Genomic DNA, 24112 nt, shown 5'->3' on the forward strand with positions numbered 1-24112 from the left:
CTGTCTATCCATCTATTTGTACAGTCTCTAGACACAGTGATTTCCAAGTTGTTCCTCAAACTCATCAACCATGCATTAGCCCACTGCAATACTCTTACTAGGAGATAGCCAATTCTCTTTTTTCCTATACATCTTTGTTCAAAAGTCCCTAGATACACTTCCCTAATTAATGTATTTTCATTTGTTTGCAGCTGCATCTCTAATCTAAAACTGTTTCCACAAACTTGCTTTATCTTCAACCACAGTATTTATTATCAATTACTATAAGATGTGCTTAGTTATTTTATGAATTGTCTATATGCTTCAATAAAAACAAGTGTTTAGCATCTAGTTTTATAAACAACTATAACCCTAGTACTTAGAACCAGGCCAAGCACCCAGTGAGCACTCACTATCCTTAGTTGACCTTCCATTTGATACCTTCTCCATATTAAAAAAAAAAATACATGAGTATCTTAAGACAAAATACCAGAATGCCAGCTGGAGATGCCCTATTTTAAAGCTCATCAGAGCTTCTTTTATTTTGAAACCAATTGAGTTTCACCCACCACTAATTAAAGTAAATAAAGAACTAAAAAGTGACAACAGTTAATGTTCAACATTATTCATTTATGCATAGTCTCTTTTGCGTTTTTTTGAATGCTAAAAGAGATTAAAAAACACATGAATAAAATGAACATAGTGAGCTGACATTTTTTTTTTCCCTCATAGTGGCCAGTAACTAGGCCAAGACATAGTAAATGCAATAAGTGTTTCTTCTACTCTGGGTTTGTACATATTTTAAATTTTTACATGCAATAAATTAAGAAAGCTAAACAATTCATGTATTTCCCAGTGAAAATTAACTTTATTTTTAAAATGTCAAATATATTGTTTTAAACAAAGGCAACACCTATGCTTCCTTCATTCATTTTTTTTTAAAGCCCATTTCAACTGTAAGTCCCACTAAATGAGAATGTAGACATTACTTTAAGCAATTTTAAGAGCGTTGAATTAATTTGGTAAATAGAGACTTTTAAATGAAAAATATGAAAATATGAAAGATAAATTCTGCCTCCTCTCATCTTCACACTCTAGATAATATGGAACCAGTCTCTAAGTACCAGCTATACTCTGGTGACTCCCAAGTCTGCTTTCTCTCATTTGCATCTCCTTTGAGATTTGAGGCAATATTGTTATGCATCACTTTACATCTCAGTGAACAATGTATCACAGTCATGATGATGATCCCATAAGATTAGTAACAGCTGAAAGCTTCCTGTCAACTAATGATGTTTTAGCTGTCTGGGCAATGCCTTATTGCTGTGTTTGTGGTGAGCTGATATAAACAAACTTTAGCTGTTTGTTTTATAAAAGCATAACACAATTATATACACTATATAATATTTAAAATATTAATACTGATACCAATGACATAGTTACTTTGTCTATGCATTTGATATATATTAATATTTTACATGCATTTAATATAAATATGTATATATGCAGACACATATACATATATAACATATATACATATCATATATACTTTGTTTACTTACTATATATATATATATATATATATACATATATATATATATATGTACATACACGTACACACACACATATATATGCCAGAGTAGACTTCTTCTATTTACTAAAAGTTTACTGTAAAATAACGGTATGATTAATTTGCACATTATGGGTTTGTGAAAATACCCAGCCATAACCCACAATCCCATGGTTAAATGATTGGGTACTTTACATGCAATTGTCTAGTCCAGACACCTCTTTTTTTATAGTCTTGGTCCTACAACCACTGTCACAGACAGCCTTTTAGACATTTTGGTTCAGTGTTGTGAAAGTTTTTTTTTTTTTTTTTTTTTTTGTAACCATCTCATGGGGTGTATGCTGGCAACCTCATGTGATTTACTTTCTATGAAGAACTAGTTACTACCCAACATGTCAGCCTGTCTTTTGGCAGTTTTTGAAACAAAACATGAGCTCCATGGGCAGAGTGATCCATCTTTGTGCTCCCATCACTGCTGAATTGACAGCATACAGAACTACACTCTGTGTATATGGTAAGCTCATAATCGGGTGCTCCTGGGATGGAGGGAAGGATTGGACAAGACTTCAACACCAAGTTCATGTAGGAGACAAAACAGTTTGAAATTCCATATTTTCAGTTATGCTTGCTCCAAATCCTTATGATGTTCCAGAAAATGTAAGACCCATGCCAGCACTTGCAATTGCCTTTATATCATAATTCTGCAAAGATATCCTGCTTTCAGCAAATTGCAATTAAATTTCCTACTCCCCAGAGGGTGCCTCATTTAAAGCATTGAGAGCAAAGCCATCAGGAGATATCCCCTAAATTGGCAGCCACAGTCTTCTCTGTGTGTATCGACCCCTCTGTGCATCTGTGAAGGGATTCACATGGACATTCACTCATGCTCTTTCCCCTTGGCCATAACTCTCTTGACTTCCAGGTAGAATAGCAGAAGTGATTCCATTTTTCAGACAACCATTCATGGCCTGAGTCTCAGAGGCTGTAGAAAAGAAAACCTATCCTATTATTCACAAAATATCACACTATAGTAATAAGAGCATAACTTAGCAAAGTAAAGGTCGTTGGCAACTTCTGTTCTCCTTTTGAAGACATAGCTGTAAAGATTCGGGCATTGTGCAGGCCTGCCCTTTCACCTGGCAGAATGCACTCAGTCAGTACTCTGGACAGCCCAGGTTTTCATGAGTACTAGTCTAAACGAAGGTGTAAAGAACCCCTTTAAAAGACAGCCCCTGCCCACTAACACTCTCTTTGCTCTTTGCTCTCTTTCTAGCTCTTCTCTCTCTCTTCCTCTTCTTCTCTGTTCTCAGTGTCTCTATGTCTCTTTTTTCTTCCCTTCCCCCTTTCTCCCCTTTCTAAACAAACTTCTCATTCAAGTTCTGTCTGTCTGGTGTATTATTTCCTCTGCCCCGGTCACCCTCACCATGTGGTCACTTATCTTGGGACCCCCACGCTGGAAATCCCCCACCCCCTTCTCCAGCTTTTTCCTATAACTGTAACAGAAGAACAACAGTAGCAACAATGAAGCAACATTGAAAAGTGAGGGCTATGACAGGAATGAAAGCAGCATCATGTCCAAGGATGGGTGGGATGAAACAGATACTTGAAAGATAAATACGAGGAAGTCAGGAAGGCAAGAGCCAGCCATAGGAAGAAGAAAGCATGGATCAGTAAGTGGAGGAAAAGGTGGGAAACTCTGAGAAGATTTAGCTCTGAAGAGAGATGGGGAAATGGTTGGTGAAAGATACGAGTCGGGAGATAACTAGAAAAAAAAATATACCTTATAAATAACTCTATCCTTCAGAAGGAGATCCAGGCGGCAGTATAAACAGAGTGTTAGAAGGGATCAAAAAAAAAATTTTGTTTCTTTTTATAATTTTAGGTAAGGTGTCACCAAGCTTCTCAGGCTGACCTCAAGTCTAAGATTCTGTCACTTTAATTTTCCAAACAACTGGGATTAGATAAAGATCATTTTTCAGGGCATTTTTATTTTTGTAATTAAAGTGAGATGTGTTGATGTCATAAGTGACAATCCAACTTCTTAAGCTGTGGGTTGTGATCTCATATCTGGTAAGCTGACTGTGTCTATTAAAAAACACTGGGATAATAACAGTTTTGGTATACACAGCAAACAATAACTGATTCAAAATCAAATTGTGGTGTCAGCTGCCATTGCCATTATTCTGATCTTGTTCAGACAACCATATTATTTGATGAGTGTATTTTCCTTGCCATGCTGAGTGGACACTATCTAGCAAGTGTCATAGCTGTTCAATCTATATGATATTTTCACCTCTTCTGGAATTTTTCCTGAGCCTTGAGTATAGAAGTTGTATTGTAGGTGCATGAATTAGAGCTGGGCATCCCATTATCGCTTATCAGCTGCAATGTGGTCAGTTGTGGATCGGTATAATATTCTCCATTGTTTGCAAAAAGAAACTTTCCTGATAAAGGGTGAGAATCACTTGTCTGAATATATAAGAATAACTACTTAGAATACAATTAGAAATCATATTAATTCAGGAAAATTAGTAAGTTCTCCTTTGGGATCTCCAGCTCTCCAGTAATAATTGGCTAGGTATACAGTACTAGTCATGAATTTCCTCACATTGAATTTGCTTTAGTGCCACTTAGACAGAAGTCATTTATTACTAGTATAAATGTGTTACTATTGTACCATAGGGACACCTTGGCAGCCTGATCTTTGTTGTGGTTCATAGGATTCATAGCTGGCAACACTACTTGACATGGTGATGTGGATAGGAACATTCTACAAGTTCCCAGATCTGGATGAATAGCAAAAGGTGCAAAATGGCTCCTAAAAATGGGAGAATCAGTTTCTTACATGGAAGAGCTCTTGTATAGTTTTCCCAGTCCCAAATGGTCAGTACTTGATTTCTCAACATTGGAGAAAAATATACTACAAGTGTAATTATCCATGTATTGTGTCTTTGGATAACATTTTGTTAGAATGCTTGGTTATAAGAATTGATGTTTAAATTCTCAAAGTGAGTTTCATTTAAAAAAATCATTAAATGAGTTTTGCTTGAGAGTAGGAAACATATATAAGCACTCTCACTGCACATTTATAGAAAGCAGCATTCTCAGCATTGATCATGATAAAGTCGAAATACTGTACAGCTATGAAGAAATACTAAAGATGGTATATTTGTTGCCTTATCAGATACTCAGCTAAGACTCATTTCATATAAAAATAAGAACACCCTGCTTACTAGTATATGAATTTGCTCTTGTCTTTAATAAACAGTAAGCAATATATGTGTACAAAAGATCATAAGATGAATATCTTCACGAATTAGTAGTGTGATTTTATATCTATTCCATAACCTATAACAAACTAGTTTCTCATGGTAAGATCTAAAGATTGGGGCTGAGAGAACATCAGATAGGGAGAAATCACAATTGGTTTCCAGGTTAAGATAAATAATATTGGGAAAAGAATGGTTTTTTAAGGTATGCAATTCACCTACTTAGTTCATGACATTTAATCATGACCCATATTTTCATGCCCTCCAATACAATAGATGAAGACTCATAAATTTCAAGGATATACAAGCTTATCAAGTACTCTATTGAGGCTCAGCTCAACCTGCCAATTACTTTTTATAAAATGTCTTTCTGTCATCTATTATTGATATTGCAGTAAGAGCCGCAGTTGTGATGCTGAAAATGGTGGGCAAGATCCTCTTGTGTGTAACAAACCTCTCAGACACATACAGTCACCCTTTGAAATTGAACCTACATAAGAGGCCTTGTCAGCCGCTCAGTAGTATGGATTTCAAGATCCAACTCATGATTGCATTTCACACTTGGTTTTTTTCTTCTCCTTTGCTTTTTCTGATAATATGGATCTTAAAAATACTGTGGATGGAGAAAAAGGAAATAAGCTCCCATGGAGAAAACACTAAAAGGTGTCAGCTCTTTTCCCTCAAACAAGAGAGCACAGCAGGGAATTATTCTTTTTCTATATCCTGTAGCTTGGCAGGCAACTACATTATATTTGATGGATACATTTTGGACTCATTATTTCTTCTTTGGAACACTGGACATTTTACTCATTTTGAAGAACTCACAATGGGCAAAGGTTAGAAAAGAGGGAGAGTATTAGTAGCTGCAAGCTCCATTTGGAGAACAGACAGGTCAGAGGGGCTAAAGACAGAGGGGCTATCATGCTGAGTCTACCACTCATGGTATTTAACTAAATTCAACTATCCAACTATCACAACTTAGCGTTCAAATGAGACTCATTTACACTGAAGTTATGATGATGTCTAAACAAAATGCATATTATTTATCTGCATTAAACACAAATGGCAAATGGAAACAAAAGTTACCTAACAGGATCTCTGGACTAAGAAATTCAGTAATAAAACAGATTAATAGTTCTGGACCAGCAGAATGGTCAGTTGCCTGACAACAAACTTGATAATTTAAGTTCAATCCATAGGGCTTGCAAGACACACAGTAAGAAAGTGCATGTGCACGCACACAGGTGCCCACACCACACACACACACACACACACACACACACACACACACACACAGACACACATTCCAATTAGATAGGCAAATAATAAATAGGAAGAAATAATTACCCTCATAGCATAAAATTTTACTCATTCCACGACTCATTTCTTTTTTTTTTCTTATTTTACATATCAATCCCATCTCTCTCTCCCTCCCCTCCTCCCATCATTCCTTCCTTCCCACCCATCCATCTACTCCCCAGGAAGGGTAAGCTTTCCATGAGAGATCATCAAAGTTTGTCAACTCATCTCTGGTAGGACTTACCTCCCCCCCCCCCATGTCCTCCTAGCTGACTCCCACATTCAGGGGAGCTGATTTGGTCCTATGCTGGTTCCCCAGCTGTCATACTGTTCATTAGTTCCCACGTGCTCAGGTCAGCTGTTTCTGTGGGTAAAAGACAAAGTCAACAAGACAAAAGGGCAGACCACATGGTGGGAAAAGATTTTCACCAACCCCACATCTGACAGAAGGCTGATTTCCAAAATATACAAAGAATTTAAGAAGCTAGTTACCAAAACACCAACTAATCAGATTAAAAAGTGAGGTATAGAATTAAACAGAGAATTCTCAATAGAGGAATCAAAAATGGCTGAAAGACACTTACGAAATTGCTCAACATCCTTAGCCATCAGGAAAATACAAATCAAAACAACTCTGAGATACCATCTTATACCCATCAGAATGGCTAAAATGAAAAATACCAAAGAGAATTTGTGCTGGAGAGGATGTGGAGAAAGGGGAATGAATGTGCCTCCATTGCAAACTCATACAGTCATTTTGGAAATAAGTATGGCAGTTCCTCCAGAAAATGGGAACCAGTCTACCTCAAGATTCAGAAATGGCTCATATCAAAAATCCTGAAAAGTCTATGTATTATACATCATTGAATGTTTTTTAATAATCTTCCAACTCTAATTCTCATTTCACCCCTAACAATCATATCCAACATGAGCCATAACTGTAAATTCACCTTAGCTATTGGTGATTTCTTCAGTTGTCATCCCAAGTTAAAGAAATGTATTAATCGGGATTATCTATAGGAACAGAATTAACAGAAAAATAAATATGTATTGTTAGAATTATGTGTATACATGTCTATAAAAATGCAATTATTAGATTGGTTTATGTGAATGGTATGGTAACTAGGTAGTTCAAAATGATCTTAAGGCTACACAGCCAAGAAACCCATGAAATATATAACTCCAGATGCTAGAAGTCTAAGAATAAGAGAAACAGTCTGAGACTGAAGTTTGAAGTCACATGGAGAATTGCTTTTGAGAGTTCAGAATACAGAATTGTGTTTCTTTCGTCTCCTACATACTTCTCAATCAAACCAATTAGACAAATCAAAATTAACTGTAACATACATAGAATTACTGAAGACTTCAAACTTCATCAATTTCTCTTTTCAAATTTCTGATTAATGACATACTCCATTTGTACATGGGCTATATGCACTTGACTTTCCACATAAGTAATTTCCAGATTATGGAAGAAATAAAGATATCTGAATTCTGCATGGGCACAAGATCTCAGATCTGTCATCCCAGCACTCAGGAAGCTTAGTAAAGATGAATGGTATAATAGCCAGACTCATATGAACCACACAGTAAGACTCTGCCTCAAAAAATTAAAAAAAACAATCTCCTGGACATGTCGTTGTCATTGTATCATGAACTCATTACAGCTATGGCTATGGCTATCTGCCCAAGATTAAGCCAACAAGGTTAGTAAATATGAATGGTAGAGAGAAAATTAGCATGAAAAATAATAGACCCAGAAACTAATATTGAGATTCAAACATCAAGACAAAGATCAGAGAAGCAAAGCAGCCAAGCCAGTAGATCTTACCTCTACCCAACAAAAATAGCTGACTTGGTCTCCCAAGCTCTCACCAAGTCTCAGATTGCTGCCTCTCCTCAGTGTGGCTGTAAAATGAATGTCAGCCCTGAGATCCTGTTCTTGTCTTAAATACTTCTCACAGGTCCTGGGATTAAAGGTGTGAGCTCTGTTACACTTTTAGACTGATTCAATCTTGTGTGTCCCTGGGTGGTCTTGAAGTCAGAGTGATCCATCTGTCTTTGTCTCCTGAGTCATGGTATGGAAGGTGTATACCAACACTACCTAGTTCTATGGCGGCTGCAATTAAAGGTGTGTATCACCACTGCCTGGCCTCCATATATTGTGACTGGCTTTGCATACTGAACCCTTTATTAAATAATAAATAATATATTACCACAGAGAAACATGCTAGAAAGATTTGGAGGCCATGGGAAGCTGAAGGAAAATATAATAGAGACATTATTTGCATATATGAAATGATCAAAGAATAAAGAAAAGATACTATGAAATCTGAATAAACAAATAATCATTCTGAAGACTAATTCTTTCACATCTGGTATAAATTGGAGACTTTGGGTTATTGAGTTTGATAAGGATAAATGAATTCATCTAATTTTCTAGATGAGAAACCTCAAAGTAGGTATAGAAAGACAGGTCTAAATTTCCATTCTAGCTTCTACTTCTAGGTCATCTAAGGTTTCATGTCATAACTGAAAATTTATATTATATGCTTTCCTGAGGTACACAATGCATGTTTTGCAGATATATAACAATCTCTATTTTTAATGCTGTTATTTGTCTATATTCTTAGAATTAATTCCCACAAATCCACCTTTTCATTTTATTGTTGAATTTTAAAAAATGATAAAAACAAAACACATAAAAACAGAAAATTTGAAACTATTATATGCAAGCAAAGAGCCAGTAAGACAAGAAATTTTCCTAATCAAAGCAATATGAAATAAAATCCTACAAAATGCCATTGAGTTCACTTTATGTTGGCCATCTATGGTTAATACACCCAATAATATTCCATTGGAGAAAAGGAATATTTACTCTCTAAGGGGATGCCAATTGAAGATAGCTTCCTGTTTAATGGATGGAGCTCATGTGCAATTCCCTCTCAATGTTGGACCTCCATCTGGCTTGAACTTATATATGTGTAGTGAGATAAACACCCCGCCAACACCTGTTGCACTGACCATTCCAATTGGCGAATGGGGACAGGTATGGGTGTGACCTGAGGGAACTAGGTCTGGAGTCCTGGACCCCAGCTCACTCTCTTGCTTCCTGGTTGGAGACAGAGAGCATCTGGAGGCATCCTTGGGATGGGAACCTACTGGTGGTCATTTCTTTCTGGTATAAGTGACTTCTTCCCAAATAAACATCCATCAGCCTATCCTTTTCCCAGATATTTATTTATCCACACTATGTGTATTCCTTGTACATGCTGATGTAGTCTATTCAAGTTCCTTTGTGCACTGTTTTCTTAGAGATATCCTTCTGTCCTCTTTTTGACATGGATGCTTGAGCCATGAGAGGAGTGGTTTGATGAAGACATCCCATTTAGGACTGAGTGTTTTAAAATCACTCATTCTCTGTATATTTACCAATTTTAAGATCCATGTTAGTTCTCACTTATTACAAAATGAAACTTCTCTGATGATGACTGAACAGAATGTCATTAAGAGTCATTTTATTTATATATGATTTGTTTATTTATTTACTTATTATTACTAATTCTTTAGTGTTTGATTTCTCCCTATGTCTAAGACCTATCAAATCTCAGATTCTTAACTACCCAAGAAGTATTATGGAATCTTTTTGTACACTATGAAGATGTTTCTTTATCCAGGAACCATCTGATTCATTCAATGAAAGAGGTGACTGGCCGGTAGGTGCGCAGGAGGTATAGGAAGGAAAGCAAGACACTGAGGATCATGGGGGGGGGGCACAGTCTTGGAGATAATGACCAGTAGCAGAGAGAAGCTAGATGAATGTTCCAGGTTTAAAGAAGTTACAGCTAGACTGACTCAGACCCCCTAAATATGAGTCTCAGCTAGAAGAACTGAGCAGTCTAAGGGACCTCAGACAGTGGAACCAGGATGCATTCCTGGTGCAAAAAAAGACCTTGTGGACACATCCCCCATGGAGGGATACTCCCCCCATGGAGGGATACTCCCTTAACCTAGAGACAGGAGAGAAGTCCTAGTCCCTACTTCAAATGACTTGACAGATTTACATGACCCCACCTGGATTGCATAGCACTACAAGTGGAATGGGGGTGGGGGGATGGGAAGGGAAGGTGGTCAGGATACATGTGAGATGGAAGAGAGGGTAGGAGGGAGGGATAAAGGGAGAGGGAACTGGAATAGATATGTAAATTAAAAATAAAATAATAATAATAATAAAGTTATAGCTACAGAACTGTCACAGTTGTTTGACTTGGTCTCCTTGTAAGTCTTCTAGCAGTGAGATCAGGACCTCTCTCTGGCTCTTAGCTGGCCTTTGGGATCCTGTTCTCCATGTTGGATTACCTTGTTCAGTCTAGATGCAAGGAAAGAGCTGGGTGGGTCCTGCCTCAACTTGATGTGCCCTGCTTTGTTTAAGCTCATGGAATGCCTGCCCTGTTCTGAAATGAGACAGAGGAGGGGGTGTAAGAGGAGAGGGATAGATGGAAAGTAGGATGGGATGGGAGGAATGCATGGCTAGGACAAGAGGAGGGAGGGGAAACTGGGGCCAGTATATAAAATAAATGAAAATATGTTATTTAAATAAAAAAAGAAAAATGGGTCTTCCACATGGCAGAGGGTAGATAAGAAATATGGTTAATTTAAAACATAAGAGTTAGTCAATAACAAGCCTGAACTACCAGTATTGCATTTAGAGTTAATATTAAATCTTTGAGTGGTTATTTGGAACTGATTGGTGGGACAGAAATGTCCACCTACAAAGAAGTTTCCAGCATGAATTCAATCTCATGTAGTGGGCCTTAAATCCAATCACAAAATAGTTGATTCCTCCCACATTGTTGGTGCCATTATTGCAGCATCATTTCTTGCAGGCAGGTCACCATTGCAGATCATAGGATTTGTAACTATGTTGATCGATAACTGTCTCCTCTTGTAGCATGCAGAGTGCTTTCCAGTACCATGAACACTAGTCAGTAGGAGTGAAAGCTCTAATTAGTCAACAGGTCAACTTTTTTGTATTCGGTGATTATATATATATATATATATATATATATATATATATATATATAATTATTGTCATTATTGGTACACACACACACTCACACACACACACACACACATATATATATATATATATAATTTGTAGTGTATAAATACACCTACTGAAACCATGCTTCTTGTTCATGTGTATATGATTTCAGAGCTAACCCATTTATGTTGGATAACAAACCAAGGGGTAAATCCCTAGGAGATACTAATTCTCTCTCTCTCTCTCTCTCTCTCTCTCTTCTCTCTCTTGTCTGTAGTGTTTAGCTGCTTATAGTTATTTGCACAGAGGAACTCTATGATATGTTCCATCTTGTGCATTAGCATGTCTATCATCATTGTCATTAGTTATGCCTTGTTTATATTTTCATATATTTTGAATAGACTGTTTCACAGCAGACATCATAGCATTCTGACTTTTACAGTCTTTCTGAGTATCTTGTTCTCTATGTTCCTTGAGTCATAGTTGCAGAAACTGTGCTGTAGGTATATCCATTGTGGCTGGGCTCCCTATAATTCCTTGATCTATGTATTGTTTGCAGGTATGTGTTTCTCTTAAGGTCTCTGTTTTCCTTTGAAAGGTTTGCTAATAAGGAATGGTACAAGATTTAGATTCTAAATAAGAATTATTTGGGTCCTGCAATGTTGTCACAGTTCATTCTCTGTTAAGATCCATGATCTGATTATTCCCAGAAGTTGGCTATATTTCCAGTAGCAGGCATGAATTGTCTCCTGTTTTGAGTGGTTCATAAGTCCAACTAGAGAGCAGTTGGTTGCCACCAACAACCCACATTTACACATATCTTGTCATGGTGGTTGTTTTATTTCACAGGTGTTTCAGCGGGGAAGGACTAATGATTGTTTCCCTGCCTTGGCAGATTGCATAGCATTCTCTGTTGCTGTAGAAGCTAGATAAACCATAGGAAGAAATGTTTCAGGTTAGTCTACACCCTGTGCTTTTATAAGTAATGTCTTTAGTGACAGGAGCTTACCATCAACCTCTGAGGCAATCAAGGGAAATCTCATTAAACTATATAGTTTGGTGAGTCACATAAGAACTCTGACCAACCATCTGAAAAAAAATTCTAATATCTGGTACAGTGTGTATTCTTAGTCAATTGTTCTTGGTGTGTAGGGGGTACAATTTTCAGACCAAGTAGCAAAACTTTCCTTTGTGTGTATGTGTGTGTGTGTGTGTGTGTGTGCTCACACATGTGCCTCTGTGTGGGCATGCATGCACTTACATATATTGTGTATTATCTTAGGTAAATGTAAAATAATAAAATTTCTTGGGACTTTGTCAAATAACCTTTGTGTTATATCTACCCCCCTCCTTCCCCTTTTGTGTTAATACCTTTCCTCTCTCTAGAGTTTGAACTCATTCCTACTTATCTAGTTCCCATTCTTCATCAACTATATCCTGTTATTCCCCAATCAAGCCGCCCCTCACTTCTCTGCAAAGGAGGTTCTATACTTTCCTTATTTCTGTGATACTCCATATTCTCAACTCACATCTAAAGCTTTGAAGCAAACCACAGATGAGAGAGAACATGTGAGGATTGTATTTCTGTGTCTGGGTTACCACTATCAATATAATGCTTTCTAGGTCTATTTACTTGCAAATTTTCTAATTTGATTTTTTTCTTAAAAGCTTAATTGTATCCCATTGCATTTAAGTATACATTGTCATTATCCACTCCTCTGCAAAAGAACAGTTAGATTCTTTATATTCTCTAATAATTTTAAATAGCACAGCAATAATATTGCTGAACAAGTTACCTGCAGAATTGGATGTTAAGGTCTTTGCTAATACCCAGGATTTGTTATGATTCACCATACATATTTCCATAACAACTGGTCCAATTTGCATTCCTACCAACCATGAGTGAGGGCGCCTCTTTTGCTGCAACCTCATCAGCATTCGTTGTCATTTGTTGTGTTGATTTTTTTCCCTTTTTGCCATTTTGACTGAAGTGAGATAGAATCTCAAAGTTGTTTGAATTTGCATTTCCCTAACTGTTTGGTGAACAATATTTTAGTTGTTTCTTAGCTATTTTCATTTCTTCTATTAAAAACTCTGTTCGGACCCTTAGTCTTCTTTTTTGGTTTTTTGTTTGTTTAGTTGTTTTTACATTATACTGTTTGTTTACTTGACTCTTTGTTGGGATCATGTGAAAAGAACAGCAAGCAGCCTTGAAACTCATGGAATGTGGCCTGGCAGTCAGCTTATAGTCCCTCAATGATCTTTCGAGAGGTAGAACCCAGAGGATTGTGTTTCCTGAAGGCTTCATACAGTTATTGATCATAGCTCTGTTTACTACTCTTGCAGTTACTGTATCCCTCATAATCTATGAGTTGTATGAAAACCCTGATGTTTCTAGGCTCTCACTGGTACGTGAAAATTATAGTTGTTAACTTTTTCTAAGCACTGCTCCTGGAGCAAACTAATGAATCAAACACTGCCATTAGAATTTAGCGATGCAAATTGCTAGTAAATTTAGGTTAAGATGTTTTTGCTAATGGCTTTGAAGTAAGAAATATTGGGGAACAATCTAAAATTTAGAAGGGCACACTTCTTTTAGTAGTTAGGTTAGGGACTTGTAGATATCAAGGAACAAGAACAAATGCATCCCAGTTATTACTAGCTGACATGCCTTTCCTGCTATAGATGAGCTGGTGATCAAAGAGGATGATTGATTACTTGTACCCATTTTTTGCCCTGATTGATTTTATACATAAAGGTTTAGATTTGTGACTCTTTTATGATTTTTTATAAGATTACCTTTTGAGATAAATAATAAAATGATTAATCATTTGTAACCACAAAATTCAACCTAACAGCAAAAGAACTGGCTGAGAAAAATACTTGCTTGCTTACACTTTGTTAATTTATAGCAAGTTGCTTAGAGATGAATTTATGTGGGTCCTTAGGACCAATGATTTTCACCTGTATATGTAAAATATTTAATCATGTTAGGGAAATAAGAAACATGCTGATTTTCTGCATGTACTTATTGTAACCATATACCTAAAAGGTAGACTGTAACCACATTGTAATTTTTATATTACTTGACAGATTTTGCCAGAATAATAAGCTATAGGGAAAAAAAATAAGAAATACGTCAGGAAAGAGGTAATGAAAAAACATAGAGATACTGATGTTGAAGGTGTGTGTGTGTGTGTGTGTGTGTGTGTGTGTGTGTGTGTGTGTGTGTGTGTGTGTTGTCACATTTTGTCGGCCCCAGATAATTAAGTTTTGCTCCTTCAGAGAAAAATGTCAATTGTGTTATTAGCCAGCCTCTGCACCTTCTCATCAGTTCATAATCTGCTGAAATCTAGCCTTTCATCAGCAACTTTGTTTTGAGTTCTTTGTATTTTCTGGATAATTAATCCTCTAATAGAAGTATGCTTGGTGTGCTGGGTAATCTTATGAACCTGACACACAAACTAGAGTTATCTGAAAGGAGGGAACATAAATTGAGAAAATGCCTCCATAAGATCCAGTTGAAAGGCATTTTCTTAAAAAGTGATTAATGAGGCAATACATAACCCATTGTGGGCCATCCCATCCCTGATATGTGGTTATGGATTCTATAAGAGGAAAGCAGGCTGAGCCAGGCACAAGGAGCAAACAAGTAAGCAGCACCACTCCATGGCCTCTGTATCAGCTCCTGTCTCCAGCTTCCTCTACTGTTTGAGTTCCTGTCCTGTCTTCTTTGATGATGAGTAGCTATATGGAAGTACAACATGAATAAAGTCTTTCCTATCCAATGTACTTTTGGGTCATAGTGTTTTGTAACAGCAATAGAAACCATAAGCAAATTGGCAAAGATTTTTCTCCACTCAATTGTTTCCTTTGCTGTAGAGAAACTTTTTAGTTTTACAATGTCCTCTTTGAATTGTTGGTCTTAATTTCTGGGCAAACATTTCAGAAAGTTGTTTCTTATACCTACATCACATATGGCACTGCCTATATTTTCTTCTATCCACTATAGAGGTCTTTGATACACTTGGATCTAATTTCTACGCAAGGTAGTAGATTAGAGTTTAATTTAACATTTCTACTTGTGGATATCCAGTTATCCAACTGCCATTTTCCCTCTTTTGTCTCTTTGTCAAATATTAGATGGCTATAGTAATGAGTACTGATTTTTGTATCTTCTATTTTATTCCACTTGTCCACATGTCTGTCTTTGTGCTGATACCATATTGATTTTATTAATATAGTTCTATAATATAACTTGAGCCTTGAAAAGGAACACTTCTTGTAATCCTCATTTTAATAAGGATTGCTTTGACTGTCTAGGATCTTTATGGTTTTATGAAAATTTTAGTATTTTTTTCTATTTTTCTATTTTGATTGGGAATATGTGCATTCATAAATTGCTTTTGGTAGTGTGGTCATCTTTAGAATATTAATTCTACCTTTTCAAGAATACTGGATGTCTTTCCATTCTCCAATGTTTTTCTCAATATCTTACTTCAAGAATCTGAAATCTTACTGTAGAGACCTTTTACATCCATAAGCAGGTTGGATTTATTTCAATATATTTTATTGTCTTTGGTACCATTGAAATAATAACAAAATTGATTTTGTACTGTGTCACATTACAGAAATTGCCAATTGTTCATATAAGTTTTCTGGTGGATATTGGAGAAGCTTTCATGTATCTATTATCACTCTAACTATAAATGAGGAGAATTTGACTTCTTTTCCTCTTTTCATCCCTTTAGTTTACTTCTCTGATGTATTACTCCAGCTAGTGCCTTCAGCACTATATTGAAAAGAAGCAGGGGTAGTGGACAGTTCTGTCTCATTCCTAATTTCATTGTATTTGCCTCAAGATTTTCTCCATCTACAGAAATTAGAGCTGTGAATTTGTCACATATGGATGGAAATTCCCTCCAATCCTAGTCTCTTTAGGAATTTTATCAGGAAAACATGTAAGATTTTGTCAAATGTTTTTTTTCTCCATCTATTGAGATGGCCATGTGTTTTCTTTGTCTTTAAGTCCATTTATGATTTATAACATTTATTAACTAAAGATGTGGTGAACCAACCTTGCATTTCTGCAATATGGCCAATTTGGTCATAGTGGTTACTCTTCTTGATTAACCTTTGTTTGGTTTGCTAGTGTTTTTATTAAGGATGTTTGCATTGAGGTCCATCAAGGATATTGGTCTGTAGTTTTGCTTCTCTTTGTTGTTGTGTCTTTTCCTGGTTTGGGTTTTAGAGCAATACAGGCTTCATATAATGATTTTGAGAGTGCTTACTCTGTTTTTAAAAATAATTTAAGAAATTCTGATTGTAGTTAGTTTTGAATATCTCTTAGAATTATGATGGGCCTGAACACTTTCATTCAGACAACTTTTATTAGTGTTTCAATATTTTCCTTTGTTATAAGATTATTCAAATTCTTGAATCATCTTGATTTAACTTTAATAGTTTTGATTAAACAAGGAATTCATCCTTTTTGTTTGTTTGCCTGTTTGTTTGCTTTTGTTTGTTTGTTTGCTGTTAATAGAGTACAAGTTTTCGAAGTATTCCCTTATAATATTCTGTATTCCCATTTGATCTTGTTGTAATATTTCCCTGGTTGAATCAAGGATCTGTTAATCTTATTTGTCTTCTCAAAGAAACACCTGTTGGATTGATGAATTCTTTGTAGTATTTTCTTTGTTTCTATTTCATCACTCTCTACTTTAACATCTTTCTGTCTACTGGGGTTGTGTTTGGTTTTTTAGTTTGAGCATTAAGTAATTTATTTGTGCTTTTTCTTATTTTCCAATTTTTTAATGTGGGTACTTATGGCTCTGCCTTAGAATTGCTTCTACTATGAAGGGTTTGTTTACATTTTAATTTTCATTTAATTCAATGAATATTATTAACACTTACTTAATTATAGCTTTGACATGTTTATCATTCAGTAATGAGTTGTTTAATTTCCTTGAGTTCTTAGTCTTACTAGTGTTTTCTTTGCTGTTAAGTCCTATTGTATAATCATCAGATAGGACAAATGGATTGATTTATGTTTTTGTTAGGATTTTCATGGTCTATTATAAAGATGGAATGTATATTCCTTGGCATTTTGGTGAAATATTCCATAAATATCTTTTAGGTCCACTTGATATATCATTTAATTCTGAGGCTTTTCTATTTCTTTTTGTCCTATCTATTTGTGGCTATCTCTGTTTTTATTGCCATTAGTGTGTTTACCTATTAAAATAAGTATACCACAGTTTGGCGCATATATGCTTAGCATTGCAATATTCTCTTGATTAATTCATTCCTTGATTAGAATGAAGTGTCTTTCTTTGTCTCCAGATTCATTTTCATTTTGGCTTGTAGTTCATTTTGTCAGATATTAAGATGACAATAACTGTTTCCTGATCTTTTTTGCTAAAATGTCTTTATCCCAGCCTTTAACTTGAAGGAGGTACCTGTCTTTAAGCTAACATGAGTTTCTTGTGGATGGCAAAACGATGGGTTTTGCTTCTTAATCCATTCAGCAGAACTGTTTTGAATGAACAGTGTGTGGATATTACACTCATTTTGTTGTCATTATAGATTTTGTGTTCTTAGTTATCCCTTGAAGTTTATTAAATTATAGCTTTCTTTATTTCTTCCTAGTCTCTTGCCTGTGCTTATTCCTCTCTTAATTTTGAAATGCTGCTTCTCAGTACTCTGATTAGGGTTACTTTGTTAGATATGAGAGTTTAGGCTGTTGTGTTTTTTAATCATAGACAAATTTTCTTTCTTCTTCAATTATGGCACAGCTGACCTAGGATTCTTCTGTTTGATTCACTCTCTGTGTAAGGCTTTTCCATTAGTTTTCTGATTATAATATTAACATTTTTTAAAATTTCATCTACACTTTAGCTTCAGTTCTCCTCAATGTCTCTTTCTCAATTTAATTCAGTTTTCAAATCTGAGTTATCTCATTTTTTTAGTAGTGTATTTGTATTTTCTTGGACATTACTCAAGCACTTATTGTTATCCTACTGGAATTCTATGAAATATTTGTTCTGTTGTGTCTTCTTTAAATTCCTTGAATTCATTAATAAAGTTTATGACTGTTCAATTAAATTCTCTGTGTGGGCTTCATGTAGGTAGCTTTCACTGAAGAACATTTTTATAGTACAATGGTTGCTGTCAGATATATTATCATAGCCATTATTATTTTTTCAATTTTATCTGGGCATTTGAACTTGTTCTTTTGGTTTTTCATTTGATGTGATAATGGGCCAGAATCATAGCTGTATGACTTGTGATATGGCAAGTAAAGCCAGTGGTTGAGCTGATTAACTGAAACTATATACTTGGAGCTGGCCCTGTGGGTATGCAGATGGTGGCATGTTAGTGGAAGGGGCAAAGTGAAAAAAAGTAAGATGTCTCACAAGCAGAAACACTGCAGTCCACAGGTTAAATGTCTAATAGTTATAGCTATGTTTTCTGTCATTCAGTGATCTAAGATCACTTCTTTCAAAATTCCTATTATCTTCAGGAATATGTTATATATATACATATATATATTATATATATATATATATATATTTATATTTTCAGATATATTGACCTATATAGTACTTTAAACATAAACTATATCATGCTATTTATTACAAACTTCTGATTTATATATATATATATATATATAAAGAATATAAAATAAATTTATATTCTTTATCATTCTATAAAAATGATTCAAGTTACATTATTTTAAAGCTTGGGTGTTTCAATATAAAACATCACAGTATCCATCTAGAGTCACACCCTGAAAATTTTCAATTACAACCTATGCTGACTCTTAGAAACTATTCTACTAATAGATTCCTGAGTTTTCACCTTTTTCATGACTTTGAGAAATTGAAGATCTCTACAGAGAGAATGTTTGTTATTTTACTGAGGTTCATTCCATCTGCTCTCCTGAAAATGTCACTTATCTTGCATAGGATTTGAATCTGGCTGCTTGTAAAATTCTATGACGGTTGGGAAGCTAACCAGTGTTAACAACTAGAACTAATCCATCACATACAGTTGTCATAGCACGAAGAATGTCAATTATCTCTCACAGAGTAACTTAGATGGCAAAATCGATCCATGAAGGTGAGGAAATTATCTTCTAAATATAGCATGTAAAGCTAGAGTCAGTGGCATTCTCAAAAGTTCTTGCCCTGAAGAAAAACCAACTGACAAGTCTGTTAGACAGCACATCAGATGCAAAGATTGAGGACCTACACATCATGAGGTCAGGGACAGGCAAATCCCAATGTATCTCATTTAGAAGAATCCAAGTGCAAGATCCAGATGAACATGTACTTCACATACTGTATAAGGAAATAGTACATTGTGATGAACAACCTAGAAATGATTGTTGTCTTCATGGATCTTAAACACCAGTAAAACAATAAATCTAATTACTAAAGAATAAACATCTCTCATGAAATTCATTTTCCCCTTTTCTCAATTTTATTAATTTTAGCTCTGTTTTTTAAAGATGTCTACTAAACTATACTTGTGATAAAAGGATATGTTCTAATTAACCATGATCACACTGGAACATGTTACAATTATTTTGCAATGTCAAATAGCAAACTCAAAGAGTAATACAATCGAACAAAACCCTTTTTTGAGTAAAGAGGACCAAAATGTTTCATGAACAGTTTAGAGCTAAATGAAAACTTGTGTTTAATTCTACTTAAGGCATAATGATCTCTGCAGGAACTTTGACAATTCAAAGTGAGATACAAAGAGATGCACTTAGGATTATCAAATTGTTCAAATTAGACATTCACTGAATATGTACAGTTGTAAGCCTGAAAATTATATTCCAAAAGTATTTGACTCTTTTATTGTGACAGTAGAATTCAGCTTTAATTAATTAAAGTTATTTTTGTAGTTTTATGTTGCTAATCTTACAATGCCTTTCAAGAAATTAGCCAATTCATTCCTAAGAAGTGAATAGCAATGCTGAACAAAGTGTGCACATAACCACACTTTAACAAGCACACTTTAACAAAACAAGAAATACTGAATTCTTATTAAACACATATAAAAATACTAAATTCTTAATAACAAAACACATTTGTAATCTGCTATAAATAATCAAAAGTAAGGAAATTATTGCTGTGGAGGCAAGGAATTAGATAACTCTTGATTGATTCCTCTATACAAATGATTCACAAGTTACTGAAAAATCCATGACATTGTCAATTTCTATGACATACAAAGGGTATGTGTTTATTGACAAGTAGTCCTTGAATGTCTTCAGAAATGACTGTCCATGTCACTTCTACAGAACAGTAACTGAACTAATTGTACCTGAGAAAGCAGTATATCCAGATGTATTAATCTTTTAGGTTTAATGCTTAAGACCAAAGCTTAATGAATAAATAGGATATTATGGTTTCCAAATGACAATTTAGGAAACAGATATGCAACCTTTTGACTCTACTACTAAGCCCTTCTTATGAAAAAATTTAAAAGTACCTCCATGAAATTTTCTTACCCATTATACTCTTTTACAGAGAAGCACAGAATTGCAGAAGTTACATGTTTGACCTTGGTATTTTGAACACTGCCAAGAGCAATATTCTCTTAAATTTTCTCCTCCTAATTAGTACAAGCTGTCTCTTGCTTTTTATCTCTCCACATTTAAGTGGAAATATGAGGCAAAAAAGACAAATTGTTCTTTGCTCCTTTGTTAACTGCCACCAAGACAAATGATACTCCTGTAGGTTATGGGAGCACTTCAAGGAGCTAAAAGCCCTTTATTACGTTCTACTAGTGCCATGTGTAATAAAGGAATGAAGAATGAGCAGCATAGCACATCACTTAGATAATGAGCCACCTACTGAACTTGAAACACTGCATGTTTCTTAGACAACCATTCCAGGTTCACTCTTTTATTCAGATATATTTGGAGAAAAAAGAGATAAAAAAAAATATGTTGGATGTATACTTAGCTACACAATTGATAAAGGCAGACACCTAAAAATAGTCCAAAAAAAGAAAACAGATAGTGATACCCTTCAATAAATGTTTAACATATTTAGTATTTTGTTCATACTACATATGCATCTATTTTGAAAGTTTTTATGAACAGTCATGAATAAAAACACACAAATATAGGCAAAATATAATGTGAGAAGAATTACATAGACAACAAATGGAGGTTGTGATTAAGGAATATTATTCTTTTAACAATGACATTTTTCTTTCAACGAATAGTCTATACTATGATAAATTATGGACTGTTATGTGTTCTAAATGGTAATAATAATGATGCTTCTATTTGACTATGAAAATAGTTTCTCTATAGCTAAATTTTAAAAAGAATGAAGAAAGCCAACATGGTACAATGAAAAATTGCCTATGGTTCAGCTAGGCCAACTCAGTGTGTGTGTGTGTGTGTGTGTGTGTGTGTGTGTGTGTGTGTGTGTGTGTGATGGTACATTTTCATTGCCAGCGTAAAAAAAAAAAATGGTTGACTTCAATGAGCAGTAAGTAGACTTTTGATAGATATTTTTCTTTAGGATACTAACTTTGAGTACAACAGGATTGAATCCCTCAACTCTGAATATACTTATTTTGTGAAAATTTATCATAATGTTTTAAACTGGGCTAGAAAAATAAGGATGGAAAAGATAGTAATAGTAACTTAATTTTTTCTCTGTTTGACAGCAACAAGAGACCATACCATGTCTAAAGGAAAACAAAACATAACCTGTAGATCTGCCAGACAAACATCATATTATAAGAGCATCAACTCATGTTAGGTAGAGGAAAGCAACCATAATCTCATCCACGTCCTAAAGCCAGAGTTATTATGAAATCGTCCATTGTCACTAGATACATGTAGACAGTTAATTTGGTACTAGAAATTTCTTTTGTCCAATGGTTTCTCTGTTTCTCATTAAATAGAAAGCAATTTCTCTGGCTAGCTCACACAGAAGAGAAATACACAGATGTTTGAGAAATGAAACGGTATAATACTTCATGTAGGAGAATGAAACATTGCCAAAGGAACAATATAATTTTAATAGAACCAAGTTGCAACAAAGACTGCACTCATAAATTCAGAAAAAAATGAAATATTGATATACACTTTTCAGCACACATGTGCATGTGCAAAGCAAGCTGAGAGTACACTAAGTATGAATTGGGGGTTTCCTGACAGAAGATTGAGTGATAGTAGCCAAGGAAACTGAAAGCAAGATAAACTGCAGAATATAAATTCAAAAAAGCGTGCTATGAAAAAAAAAACTATTTTTCAGACATTACAGAATCACACACTGACTGTGACTGCATGTATAACACTTGAATAATGTCTAGCCAAGCTAAATTCCAGGACAGATGAAAGAGGAGCAAACAAAGTCCTATACCTAGTTGAGGAGCTATTGGAAATGAATGGCTGCTGGGGAAGGGTCGGTCCATTTTCTTCTATTAAGGCCCCTGATATCTGGATCTATGCTCCATCTGATTGTCCAGCATCCATGCATATTCAGGCAGCATTAAATGGGCTCAGTGGATCTGAAAAATGAATATATAAAGTTGGAAAGGAAAAGTGGTGGGGAAGTCACCAGAAGAGTTAGTGAAGTAGGGGTGAGTTTCATCAAAATGTATTATATGTGTCTGAAATTCTTAAACTAAATTTTTTTAAAGGAATTAAGGTGACTAAATGAGTGTGGAAGCTTCTGAAATGGCTCCATAGGCATAATTATTTACCAGGAAAGCCTTATATCCAAAGTTTATACCCTGGAACCCATGGTGGAATGAGAAATCCAGCTTCCCAAAGTTGTTCCATATGCTCCTTCATTCCCATATAATATACACAGAAATATTTCAAAATGGGTGAATTTATGCTATGATCAGTTTATTTAATATTTCAGAGAGTCTTATGATCTATTAGAAAGAAAGAATTAAAGGACATGTGTTAAGTAGAAAGGACAAATGGAGAGATGAGCATTTGAAATGAACATTGTAGAGGGAGAGCTATGATGAGTAAGGGTAAAATAAGGTTTCTCAATAAGAACAAAGTGGGAGTTCAGGTCCAAGACAAAAATAATAAAGAATATGAATATTAAAATCAATAGCTGCGACAAAAATAGTACACCAATAAATGAGTAAAGAAGGCACCTGGGAGTTTGATAGAAGACTGAAATAAACTGTAGCTCAGAATAACTCATCTATGATCTTTGAAAGAATTAAAATATATTTTTAATTTTTAAAAAGAATATATTGTGGAAAAATACATTCCAGGTAAATAAAAGATGAAAAATAAAGAAAGAGATCTTCAGAATTGAGGAAAAACAAAACTTCAAATAGAATGCCATCCCACTTGGTTACTTCATGTATTTTTTTTTCTTTTTTATCATTATTTTTTTCTTATTTTACATATCGATCCCAGTTCCCTCTCTCTCCCACCTCCCATGCCCCATGACCCCCATCTCTGATAATGGAACCAGGATGTATCCCTGGTGCTTGAAAGGAATTTGGAAGAACATTCACTATGGAGGGATACTCCCTTAACCTAGACAGGAGGGAAGGCCTAGACCCTATTCCAAATGACTTGACAGATTTTGATGATATCCTCCATATATGTTTTCAAAAAGAAATGTAGACTTTCAATAGGTGTTTTAATAAGAATAGGGGTGTTAAAACTACTGATAGAATGCTTTAAGGGTCAAGACATATGATTTAACGTCTTAATTCATGCCACTGGAGAGATGACTTAGCAGAGCAGTGAAGAGCCTTGGCTGGTCTTACAAAAGAAATGGGTTCCATTCCAAGAACCCATTAAGTTGCTCACAATTATCCATAATTCTAGATCCAGGGGATCCTACGGCATTTTCTTGCTATTGTGGGCATCAGGCATACATATGGTATACATATATTAAGGAAAACAAAAGTCTCTTACACATAAAAATCAAATAT

The sequence above is a fragment of the Phodopus roborovskii genome, unplaced genomic scaffold, assembly GCF_943737965.1.
Source record: "Phodopus roborovskii unplaced genomic scaffold, PHOROB, whole genome shotgun sequence".
Lineage (NCBI taxonomy): Eukaryota > Metazoa > Chordata > Mammalia > Rodentia > Cricetidae > Phodopus > Phodopus roborovskii.